Source organism: Columba livia, chromosome 24, assembly GCF_036013475.1.
Source record: "Columba livia isolate bColLiv1 breed racing homer chromosome 24, bColLiv1.pat.W.v2, whole genome shotgun sequence".
Lineage (NCBI taxonomy): Eukaryota > Metazoa > Chordata > Aves > Columbiformes > Columbidae > Columba > Columba livia.
In genome coordinates this window covers 4,575,514-4,589,146 of record NC_088625.1, presented here as the reverse complement: position 1 = coordinate 4,589,146, position 13,633 = coordinate 4,575,514, and the positions used below count along the sequence as shown (strand labels likewise).

General features: G+C 41.1%; 1 long non-coding RNA gene across 1 annotated transcript; it reads right to left on the bottom strand.

Annotated features, from left to right (window-relative positions):
* Nucleotides 1-2,542: 2,542 nt before the first annotated feature.
* On the bottom strand, nucleotides 2,543-7,286 carry LOC135576261 (uncharacterized). The gene is made up of 3 exons (XR_010467844.1): nucleotides 7,158-7,286; nucleotides 5,193-5,232; nucleotides 2,543-3,803 (listed from the first exon to the last, which is right to left on the bottom strand). It is a non-coding gene; the product is annotated as an uncharacterized LOC135576261 (long non-coding RNA).
* Nucleotides 7,287-13,633: the final 6,347 nt, after the last annotated feature.

Here is a 13,633-nt window from a genome sequence, read left to right as displayed (position 1 = left end):
GTTACAAGTGACACTGAAGCACTCAAACTTCAGTACAAAAGCGTATTAACACAGCCCATGCCATTTGGTACTACACATAAAGCCAAAATAAGGCTGGGTCTTAGATGTCAGGTAGCTCTCAAGCCTGCAGAAACATGACTTACCTCAGCTGGTGCTGCTCATCCTACTGGATGTACATTAAAAGCTGCTTTTCCAGGAAAGACAAGTCTGTTACTACCAGAGATGCTTTGTTTCAAATGGGATTTTTTTAATAAACATATTCCAACTTCTTGAAAGAAACTGCTGGGGACTACTAATGGAAAGAGGGGTCACTGTCCAACAAGGTGTCCAATTAGAAACCTCTCCCTGCATAAATAATCATCCCTTTAAACCCAAACTTAAAATGCCACTGCTTTTAACATGCCACTCCAAAGCTGTTTGACTCCCATGAGTAGGTGAAGCAATAGGCAGGATATCCATTCTGAGCTACCAAGGCAGCAATAAATCTAACAATGTTATAACATTGTCAATTTCCAAATGCAAAACAAGTATTGAAATCTAGCCAATAAACTACTGAGTTATTTGCCTTTTCCCTCATTGCAAGCGGAGAAAGCGAGGGTCTGTGTCAAAGGAAAGCAGCATAAGTTGTCCATCACTGAATATGGATATAAGCAGCCAGATAGTGCTGAAGGGAAAAGAGGAGAGCAAATACACAACTGAACAATGCTAATAAGATGGGTCCCCTTTGGATTCTTGCCCATCTCTATTCGCCACCCTCCCTGACGCCTGTTCATGAATCCTGATGTCTCTTTCCTTAATATCTTAAAACTGTCACATTTCGAGCTCATAATGAAATGTGAGACAGCAGAAATTTCATCTCTTCACACTTACTATAACACATCTACACATTAATTTCCTGTTTAATCAATTATAGTACTTCTCACAAAAGCAATTTTTCCAGGGAAATGCAGAAAGCCAAAAAGATTTCCCTAAACAGTTCAGTCAAGCCATATATTTGGCTAGTTTAGCTTTTAGATACATGCTTGAGAAGAATGAAAGTGATACTTCAAAGTTAATTGGAAAAAAAACACACAGTATGGGAAGATTTAATACCAGATCTGAATGGCCACAGAAGCCAGGCATTTGTCATGTACTTGCTGCACTGTAGTGCCTGCAATAGCTTTTCGCTTGCACTGCATTCATTGTGACAGTTACAGGCTGAACAGTGAGACAGGCAAACCATGTAACACAGTAATAAACTAACATCAGGGAAAGGAGATTATGCCAGTCATCCAGAACAGTGTAACAGTGAGCTAGAAAGACACAAGAGGGCTCAGCACCGCAACACTATGAGCACCCGTAGGACACAACTTTTGACCTCAGACACATGAAAGATCGTGGTACAAACCATTATTTTAAATGGCCATCTCCCAGCCTCCCCAGCATCTCAGGGGAAGAAAGACTTCTGGGCACTCCTGTTGAATATCCAGGACAAGTTTAACCCCTACCTAACTTTGAACATTTCTTCTCTCATAAACAGCAAACAGTATACATTTAAACTATTACATACATCAGGTATATTATCAACCACCCTGAAACACTGCAATCCTTTGAAGGACACCTGCAATAGTTCCTCCCACACACTACCATTTTCCCCCACATAGCACCTCTTCATTTCATTTCTGTGTTTATCATACTTAATATTCAGCCCATACGATAATTTCAGGAACTCTTCCCCAATTAATAACATGCAGATTTATGCAGTTCTCTAGTTTGCATACCTAATTTTTCCCCACAGTTTGTCTGCTTTACTATAATTCCTCTGATGTGTACTTTGTCTTAATATTCTTGTGAAGTTAAAAAGGAACTATCACTTCAACATTCATTATTAATTTCCTCCTAAGTATCTCCAATTAATTCTCTGAATAGATTGGTACTTTATGACATTTGTTATTGATTGTTTGGAAGCAAACTTCCAATTACCAAAGGAGCACAGCTCTCCAAGCTCAAAACTTGATTCTGAATATTTTTCTTCTAAGCACATAAGTCTTAAAGAGGCAGCACTCCTTTTAATACAGGCACAATTGCAGCCCTAATAGATAGAACAGGCCATAGATCCCCTATCTTTACAAGTAGATCTCAACTGACAGATACAAATATAAATCAAGATGGACAGCTTTGGCAAAGACAACCAAAGCCTACAGTTGTAGCTTCATTAGCATAGCAAGAAGATCCCAATTATATGCATCATCACTGCTCTTCTGTGGTAGAAATTCATAGGCTTACAAAAATATTTTAAGCCTTTAGGAGACAGATATAAAAACTAGAGAGCAATACAGTAAAGCCTTTAACAGCAACAGCTAACTCTGCCTCTTTCTTACTGAGGTTGAGACAGTGCTCCATTGTTAGACATGTAGTGGTTTTCACTTATTTGGAAATAATTGTATGTAAGCTGTCGAGGGTTTAGATTGCAGGGTGACAATAAAACCCTGGCAGATGTATTGTTAACCCCCTCTCCCCCCCACTTCCCCCTTTTTGCCCCTCCCTCTCCCCCCTTCCCACTCAGGACAGGTGATCGGGAGGGAAAGAAGGACAGAGAGAAGAGAGTTGGAAAAATTAACAATGTTTCACTAATGCTACCAACAAGAATAGAGAAAATAATACAAATTATACAAAACCAATCGTGAAAGTCTCCCCAACTGCAGAGCCGGCAACCAAAGTCCTGGACTGGACTCTGCAGCCAACCGGAGCTGGATTCAGTCTGTCACTAGGCCTCAGTTTGCAGGGACGACTTGCAAGGTCCTCTCCTAATGTCAGCCATAAGGAAAAAGGGAAAAGGGAGCAAAAGAGACGAGATCCTCGTGATCTCCCACTTTTATATGAAGTATTCACGTGAATGGAATACTATACACAGTTGGTCAGTTTCTTGGTCACTTGTTTCTCGTCGCCCCTCTTGCGAGATGTCCATCCGTGCTTATCAATAAGTTTGCATTCCATTGCTAGGTTTACTAAAACATGTGTCTGGTTCTCCAGGAAAATGCAGTTAATATGAAGCTTTAGCTGACAGGCAAAATTCACTGAAAGAGAAACTTGTTTTTAACAAAACCAGGACAAAGCAGAAAACAATTTACTAGCCAAGTCTCACACTGTACTAAGAACTCAAGTTTGTTTTAAATTTCATCTGTTTAGCAAATATAACTTACTAAGTGTACATTTCTGCCTGAGCTAAGAAAGTAACACACATCTTACTGAATCAGGACTAGAGGAATTCAGTTCAACATATACAGAAAGGTTAGCACAGATATTAAGTCCTCACCGCACACTGGAGAGAAATAACATTAAACCAATGCAACAGCTTTTCTTAAAAAAAATATACTGTTAAATAAGCCAGGCTATAAGCAAACCCATCTCTTCAAGTGTTTTGCTGCAATTTGCATGCCCCAAACAAAGCTCAGCTTCCCAGAACACTGCTACAAATCCAGTCTAAGCACCTTTGACTCATTTTTCTACGGACACTGTTGATGTGCAGTAAGGATATCAGGTATGTCAAACCCCACCGCATTAGAGCTATTACAGCAGCCTAGAAATAGCATTATTCGGGCCCATGCCTCTCTCCTCTGCTCTATCAATACATTCTACCCATTAGAAAACAAAGGGTAAACCAAACTCCAGTTCTCATTCAGCTGCCTGTGTCAGCCAATAGCTAAAAGCTGCTAGGTTCTCCTCAGCTGCCTTTGGGTTTTGCCCCTTCTATTGGATACTCTGTGTCGAGCAACATTTGACTTCCACAAGCATCCTTCACCTAGGGAGGACATGATTGACACCTGTAGAAAGGTAAGAAAATACAAATGGAAAAGATGCAAGTGTGGGAACCAGGTCAATCTAACTGAAAAATAACTCATTTAGCAGAAATCGTTTAGAGAAATAAGTGCTGTCAGAGCCAGAAGTCAAACAGCAAATAAGTGTTACCCAATTTAAGCATGTAGCTTCTTAAAAACATTCTTCACAGTAATGTGCAGTTTAAGCACTTAGGAAAATTGCCAAGAGGTGTCAAAACAGTAAAAAGTCATCTGAAAATAAAATTGCATGTAAATAAATCCCCCTCAGCTCTGCCAAACATCTCAGGCTAACTACGAAGCAGCTGTACTATATTCAAGAGAAGAGAAAGCTACTTTGCAGCTATACATGATCGGAGTATGATTTTACCGCCATGCTGGAACAAGCCAACAGCACAGACCATCTTGTTCTGTGTCCACGACCCCAAAATTTCATCCTTAGTATTATTTTAACCCAAATCCAGTTGGCGGCCCATCACGAGTGTCTCACTCATTACTGCCCTGTCTGTAATTTTACATTGTTAGAGTTCTACAATGCAGATTCAAATCTGCAACTCTTAGCTTGGACCTCCAATTTGCTACGCAAGTGTCAAGTTCCCAGCAATCACATTTAAATGAACAGATTTCAGGTATTTCAAAACCCAGTGGAAGGTGTATTTTGCTAGGAGGTGCATTTCATGGTATACTAAGAGTAAAGACGAAATCTTCTGCTGAACCACACTGAAGTAGTTTCTACCCTAAATTTTGAATATTTTACTAGGCTGATCAAATCAAGAACCCTCTAAGACGTCTTATTTTTGGCCTCTGGAAGAGAGTTGTTGCATGCATACCCCTCCAAAACCTGACAGTGTTTTGTACTATGCCATCTAACTACTCCAATCTACATCTCCATTAATATTCACTCCATAAATACTGCTAAAGTAGAACTGCACATGCAGCATAACAAGCTCTACACATTCTAATCAAGTTTTACACCCTCAAAATACTGAGCACAAGACAGTATGCATTTTATTTTATAAGGAAATCAACCAAAGTACAATCTATTTCTCTCTATTGCTGGGAGCTACCCCCATAAAGTCTTGAAAATACTTCAAGCCCTACTTATTAATCAGTTTCACAGCACCAGCACAGAAATCTGACTTTCAACAGTAGGGAGGCACAATACATACACAGGAGCTGCAACTTTCAGACAAAAGAGAATATACCAGCTCCAATGTGAGTCTTTTCAAATACATATCTATTTGCTTTGAGCTAGAATTCAGATGATTGCCATATAGAAATGTGATTAGCATATCAGAATATGGCAGTTTTTTCAATGACTGCAGAAATAGGTGTTTGCACTAACATTCACTATGTGTAACAAATTGGTCTACTTACCTTCCTATCCATGAGCACTCACTGTTTGCATTTCCTCTCCCTACCAAGAGACAAGATAATTGAAATTTTCCTAAAGCACACATGCAAAAAATAAGCTCAAGTAGTAGCTCTCATTGAGAAGTCAAATAGGAGAGCTACCAATAGTGTGAGATGCACTCACGTCACTCCTCACAGCTGTCTGCAGCATTATTTGCTGACAGGTAACAGACATGATCTAAATCACTCTTCCCCTCAGCTCTTCAGATACAATCAGTTATCATTTCTGAAAGTAATGAATCTGCCAGGCTGGAAAATCCCAGTAGATCCTGATAGAATCAACTTCTTGACTTTCATTTAACCTCCTCTCATCCTTCATGAGTTAAAACTTTTGCAGTGCTCCATCAGAGACACATTCAAATAAATGCACACAAATATGAAGACAGGAACAGTCTTACCACAGAAGAATGATTAATACTGACATGTCCTACTCTGTGCAGTTACCAGCCAATGTGGTTACAACAGGGAGCACATCTCTACACATAAAGGGATGCACTTTCTTGCATCTCAGAACCTTCTACCTTCTGTCCTTTGGCACTGAAAGTCACACAAGCAAGACTCCAACATAGGATTTTCCACAGGTTGTCTCCCATATCCCAGCCTCACTTCAGGATTTTTGGCAGCACTGATATATAACCAAGCTCAAAGCCTTCAGCAAAGCATAGGCCGTCAGCACCTGGGCAGTTGCTCCACTACCACTGATAGTCTAAGTGATCCACTGGAATGTGTCTGAACGGGACAATTTGCTCAACAGACTCCAAGACTCTCAGGTACTCACAGGTTATCTGACACAAGAACAGATACCTAATCCACTGAACAACTATTTGTCTAAGAACAACACAACTGACTTGGCTTCTAAGCACTATTTAGATTAATGCTCATCTCAGTTCTAGCATTTTTCAGTAACAGGCATGATCTTGGAAAGCAGTAAAGCTTCTCAATTCCAACAGCAGCCCAACAAAACACATTAAAGCGGAATAGAACTGGCCTGGAAAAAAGCTAAGCAGTAGGACAGTTGGAACATTTTGCTTATGTTCTCTTTCTGCTGCTGACTAAACCCTAATTTAGTGTTGGTATTGCTTTCTTGCTCATCTTTTCACTTTTTCTAAGCGTGTTTAATCTGCTGTAAAATTGTTTTCATGGCTGCAGTGAATGTTATTGTAACTGTTTTACAAAGTGCATTATCTGCACTGGTAAAGGCTTTTGCCTTCTGTGTGCAAATCAGTATTGTGCAGCTGTCATTCAAGGTGCATGCCCTCACACAGCTATGCTGAGCTACATTCCACACCTCTGAAGGGCAGAAATGCCATTTCCTACAGAGCTTAATATATCGCTTTGGATCCAGTCTTACAGAACTAGAGCCTGTTTTCAGAATTCAGCTGGAGCTTGGCCAGAACATGGGAGCTCAGATAACTTAGTTCTGATCCATAACTACTGCCATGACTGCTGAGCCACAGGAAACAGGCTTCAACAGTGATGGGCATTCATCACTGCTCTGACAGGGCAAAGAACAAACTACAGAAAAGACACCTGTTCTGCAGAGAGGAAACAATCTCTTTTTAGGACAAACTAATTATATGTGACATCAGGACAATTAGAAAAACACACAGTATTTTTAATCCTCCCTAACTTGTAACATATCAAAAAGACTGAGGTGATTCAAGGTCAGCATTTTTAATACCGAATCAGCAAACCAAGGCAAATAGCTGGAACACCATCTTCTCAACATCCCTAAACAAGTTAGCATCAATAAAGCTGGTTGGCTGTTAGCTCCTGCATCAAGGCTTCACTTCTAAGCTGTTTCCACTCATCTCAAATTCTACTGAATTGTCCACATATGCAAGCCAACTTCACAGAAAGTAAGTTTACAGACTTTCCACAGTTGTACGTAGACAGCTGGGTAACTTTAGTCCAATATGTTTTACTTACCAAGCTGAAGCAGGACTCGGATCTCTAAACACAGGGCACCAGCCAAAGGGCCAAGCAGACAGCTTCTCCAAAAACAAAGCACACAAACACTCCGCAGGGACTCACACGCTCCACAGGGAGTCTCCACACTGGAAAACAAGTAGTTCAACCTCAAGATCACTTCTGAGGTGCCAACTTGGCCTCCTGCCACCAGATGGCTGATTAGGACATGAGCTGTCTGATTGTATCAGCTCCCCAGTTACCCTTTTCCTGGCAAGGATCTCAAGCTTTGTAACTCTCCATTTGCCTAGATCTACAGCCTTGTGGCCTGTAGCAATTGCATACAGAGCAGCTGAGGGAGCTAAATGCCTAAGTCATTACACTGAACACAGAACAATAGTGTCACCTGCACAGAGGCAGTACAACAGCTTTAACAGCAATCTTATAGGAAAACCCAATGTTCGTCCCCTGCACTGCAGCCTGGAAGAGAGGGGGTTTTGCTTCAGCTGTCTCATTCAGCACAGCAATTTATCTTCCAACGTGTCTTTAGAATCTACTACATTTTGAACTTGCCAATTTAATAGAGCAAGTAATCACAGCATCTGAGACTGCTTAGAGAAGCCTGTTCCTCAGTCCATCCGTGCAAGGTCACATGATTAACCAAGAAAATCTATACAAAAAGGAGGAGAAAAACTTACCCACTTCAGTCACTTAATCACAGCCACTCCTGCTATCAGCATCTGAAGCAATATCTCCACGGCAACCATGATACCTTTAGCTCAGCTGACAGAATGGCACAAAGGCAGACACTTGTCTCCACTTTGTTAGCTGGGTAATTGGTCCTGCTGTGCAGGGTCAGTTTTAAGAAAGATGACAGCAGGTAGAGCTTGTCTGGTTAGATACCAGGGCCACCTTATCCTTGGAATGGATCTCTTGGATTTACTAGACACTTAAGAGGTTAGTGAGCTGTGAAAAACCGTTTCACCACCACTGCAGTCTGCTGACTAGAAACTTCCTCCTGTGCTTCATCAACTTTTCATTATCTTTCTGTGGTTTTGAGGAATAGAAGCTTCAGGGATTTAAGATGCTGCAGTTTTCAGGCTGCAGGATCCTTCCAAATCAGCCATCTCTCTGGCTGCAACATTTTCAAAAACAAGAGCAAATCAGCTAGAGCTGGTTCTAATGCTGAGCTGTTCAGGTAGTGAACAGGACAGACCAAGCCTTGCTACAATTTATGTTATTTACTTGTTTTTAGTCTGCCTACAAACACACAAGCCAGCTCTAAAGCATTGTTCCCCATGCTCCTTATTTCCACACAAATATTTTCTCATTTTGAAGCAGAGAAAACAAACCCCAACCTTGTGCTTCATCTGAAGATCTTGAGTTTGTATCAGATTAAGAGAATGGAGTTGCTCAGTACTAAGTTTCAATACAAACTGTTGCTCACCAGCTCCAAATCCATCAGAATCATACCTTGTGAGTTTCTAAGTTCACAAAGTACAGATAATTAGAAAAATTTAATCCATTAGCTCTTCTCCTGAGCAAATCAAAGCATAGTTATTACCTGGTCATTTAAGAAACAGTCAAGCCTCTATTTCCATGCAAACAGCTCAAACATAGCTCTAGGTGAAACATCTAGAGCAAGAAAAGTTGCAACAAGCAAGTAACTGTCTGTTCCAGGCAAATACTCCTGGCCTGTATTGTTTCACTGTGCACAGCAGAGGCATCTGAGGGGGCCCATTGTAGGGTAATATCAGAATTTTAGATCAATTTGTATATCCTATTATATTAATTCATTGGGACATGTCTGCTAAGGCAGAAGTCCCCATCTCATGCATGCTACAGGAAGCAGGTTCATGACAGGTACAAAACCGCTCCAAGGACTGGAGTTTTTCTCCTGATCTTAAAGCTTTCTTCCCCAAAGCTTCATAGAATCTGAGCAAGTACTCACCTATCAGTTTCCCCTCAGTTGTTAATGAAGCAGGGGGAATCACATATACCTTTCAAATATTTGTGCTATATGAAGATTAGAAGACAACAGGAAGATTGTGATGTTGTCAAGAACCTTGACAAAGAATACGCAGCATGATGGGAAGTCTCAAAGCAGTTTCTCAGTCAATTCCTGTTCAAGGTTTCTCCACCAACATTTAAAGTAAACCCTGAAGTCTCTACAAAGCTTTAAGGAAGAGCTTAGACCACAGACTTCCTGAGGGTCCCTTCCAGCCTGAATTACGCTACTACAACCCTAATCCAATCAAGTTTAAACACCACATTCTCACCAAGTAAAAATACTAAAGCTTTTTCCCCCCCACACCACTGCTTCCTTTCACCCAGCTCACAGACACTTCAGAAAAGCTTTCGCAATTTCATCTGTACAGGATCAGAATAGCTCAAAGGCATCATATTATCTCAAGCAAGACTCCAAGAAGTAGTTTGCTCCCATGCTTCCCACAGCCTAGCTATGCTTTAGATCAAAATCCATTTCACTTCTCCCTGTGGTACAGCACAATTTAAGCCACAGGCCTGAATCTGAGCTACCTAATCTAATACAGTATTTACAGCCCAGAATTACTTCTGCCCCCAAACCGCAGAGGCTGCCACTCACCTCCCTTGCCTTCCCCAAAGCCCTGCCAGCTTATGGCACAGTCTAGGGCAGGGAAAGGGCACCAACTACTAGCAGTTTTTCATAGGTACCTGCACAAACCCAGAGTAACTTCATGGACTGACAGCCATGCTGCTAAAAAAGTTATTTTCTAGTAGATTATTCATTTTGACAGAGCTGGGCCTCCTAGCTCCAACTTTGGCAAAGTACATGGTAGCGGTACTGAATGATATTCTTCCTTACAACAATATATAAAACTATATCAACAATGCAATACAAGAAACTATTTTAAACACAAAACCAGCAGTAAAAGTTAAGAATGTGTTAACATTTCATAATAACATTAATGTCTGGGGATTCCAGGCTTCCATTGTATCTTTTCAGTTGACCTGTAAGGATGACATCACAATAACAATTATATCAGCTGTAATATAAATACCCACCCATTTCTACTTCAGTATGCATATTATGTATAGTGACTCAAGCTTTAAAATTCTGTTTTACAGGCCTTCATTTCAGGATAATGTCCTCATAAAACACAATAGCAGTGCAGCATAGAGAAGACCAAATTAAAAATTAATGGGCCCTGCCAGTACTAAGCTTTCTCAGAGCTAGGAAATAGCAGAAGGACAGTCCACCCTCCACACGACAGTCCCGCATATACAAAACCAACAAACATACCCTTCCCTGTCCTAGGTTTAACCAGCAACTCCTTGCTGCAGTGCACTCACATGTTCATTTTACCCGTGCAAAGAAAGAACTGCACAATGACATCAAGGGATGCAAGGGGCAAGCATGGTTGGATTAATACAAGTCTTGTGGAACTCTATAGGAATAAACTCAGCATCAGAGTCTGATTTTTCCCATTTGTCAGTAAGGGTCATCATTAACAACCGCATCCAAGGGAGAAGTGTCTAGTTACAGAACCACTTCACAGGCACCTCTTCTGAGAGCTCTGAGGTAAGATACGACAAGGTTAAGCACCTTGTCTAACACTGCTGACAAAGTCCTTCAGTGCAGAACAGGAGCCCTTTCAATATCTCCTGCAGCTCTTAATGAGCATCAGAAAGCCAGCTATCTTAAAACCACACTTTGAGTTGGCCCCCAATGAGGTTTTGAAGAAAGGCCCATATTCACAATACCCTCAAATATATTCCTCAGACTGTTCTGTCCTAGCAATTATTGGTTAAGGGTGGAATAGCATAAGCAGCAGCAGGGCATTCCAAAAGAATTTTCGAACTTGAAGATGATCACTTTTGAAAAGGTTAACTTTCTTTCCCTGCACAAGCACACCATGAGCAAGAGGCTCATGATTTGGGCACTTGGTATTCACAGCCACTACCCAAACATATTCTGCCACCTGGCCCTCAGCAGGGGAGAACAGGAGGGAGATTTTGCCATCAGGAAGAATTTGATGAGACAATTCCTACAGGCTGCCAGTTAGCATAAAATAGAGAAGCTGCCTCTTGGGTCCCACAGATAATTCATTTTTTCTTCAATATAGAGTAGAAAAAAGGCTGTTTGGCACTGAGGTAGCCTCTGTAAATTCACCGAAGTTACAAACCCATACCCCAGTCCAATCCACAGTAGCTGTAAAGCTACATGACCTCTCAGCTGAGAAGTATGCACCCTTACTTATTAACACTAGTAATACCACGTATGTGACTCATACAATAAATACTTATAGCTACTAAGGGGCTGGGCCAAACAGCATTTTCTACTAGCTGGTGAATAACCTCCACTCCTAGCATTTAAGTACTTGTCCAAAGGCTCTCTTCACCACAATTCCATACAGAAGCTACAAGGAACATGCAATTTTGTCACCTTACATCTTCTATCAAAAGCTCCCCACCGATCCCTAGACAAGAAGCCAAAAGATAATTCAATAGGACTGCACACTGATTGATATAAAACAATGTCTGTTAATAAAACTGTGATCCATTTTAAAGCTCATCCATTTAATTTAGGAAACTTGCATTTCTACCTAATTCTGTACCTAATTTTTCAGAAATGAATTCAGCCTTTTCCATAACTACCTTTTTAAAAGCATCCCAACCTCCTACAACTCCCACTCCAAAGCACCATAATCTCATAAGTCTAACTCAAGTCCAATTAGATCAATAATTTTAAAAAAGAGAAATAATTACTGGAGCAGTACACCACTTCGCTTACAGTGCCATAGTTTGCACATTTCACTGCAGCAGCAGTGGGAGAAGTATTCCTGAATACAGGGTCTATACAGGCTGCCCACAGACGTTTGGCAATCCTGCAACATATGTTATAGCCATTTCTATTTTTGTTGTCAGATTCATCTCGCCAGGAAACTGCTCTGTTCAGCACCAGACCATGCACATGCAGCATTTCAGCATGCCCTTGCAAACAGAAATGACAGACTGGAACCCTCTGGTGCTCTTTGGAGGGAAGGAAACATCATTCTGATCAAACTGCCCTCGGGCCCTTCAACCAGATAAAAGACAAGGCTTGCATGAGTTACTACAGACCTCCTGAGGCTGCCTGGACAAAAGCCTGAGTCTTTCATGAAGTAACAAGACATGCTGTCTTCGTTCTCCCCAATTGCAGCTTTTGTTTCTCTCCCTCCTATCTCCAAACACTCAGTAACCTCTTAGGGAAGTCATGGGAATTCTGTCATGTGGGGATATCTCTAAATAAATGCATTCGGCTGCTTTTGTACATGTTGTTGGCAAACCTGTAAAGAAACTGTTTGCCAGTTCAGCAGCTGACATGCTTTGTACCCTCTCAGGCCATAACCAAACACTAACAGCAGTAAAATAGCGGATGTTGTATAGCAAGGAAGTGGTGTCACTTTCAAACATGCTCAAAACATTTAGTAAAAAGCCAATAAGCACCTAATTCTTGAGTTTAAGTCCTCACTCATAACGAGAACTTTTTGAATAAATGCATCCTCCAAAGGAATTCTGCAGACATCCAAAACTTCCAAACCCCCAACAGGGACCTGTGGCTACAAGATTTCAGTAGATACTCCACGAACAGCAGAGGTGCAGAAAGCACTGTTTGGCAGCCTCACTACCATGACTATTACTGACCCCAGCATGGAAAACACAGTCACCTAGGAAACCATTTTGGAGATCTGCTGGTGTCCAGGGATATGGTTCAGAATCATGTGAACATAACAATTACTCAGAAGCACCCACAGCTTGTGCCCTTTGCAAAACCTGCTGGAAAGCCAGCAGTTTCCATGGAAACACTGCCAAAAAAGCTTAGACTGAGCTTCCTCCAGCTGTTTCACTTCCAGGTGCAAACAAAAAGGCCCAGCAATAAAATGAGGTGTCTTTTTAATTTGTTAAGTGCAACAACTGGACAATGAGCAACAAGGCCAGCAGAAGTGTTTGAACTGGCTCTAACTTTCTAAAGGCTATTATAAGACATACAAAGCAGTGGGAAAATAGACCAGCTTCGTATGTATTTTGTCTGCTCATCCCACAACTCACACTTTGTCACAAAACCTTCCCAAAGAAGCAGGATTGCTGAAGAGCAGAGCTTTCATCTGTGGCTTATCACAACAGTTTCAAGAAGGTTGTTTGTAGAATCAAGTATTATGCAAAGTCTTGATATATCCATATTATAGTCAAGAACACATCACTCCATTTGGCAGCTCTGGACCAGAAACAGTTCTTTTAAGGTCTGCTGTAACCTGAAAGTGTGGTCCACATAGGAAGTCACTAGTTTCCCTGATAAACTTTCCTTTCTATAGTCTAAATAAAAGCTAGCTCTGCTGCAGTTACTCCTTTTATCTCAATTATCCATCTGTTTTAACCAATCACTGCAAACAAATGCTGTTCCCAAACAGAACCTTACAAATATTAAGGGACCTGCTAGCCCTTATCTAAGACTGCTTTTTCTCCTAAGTGCTTAA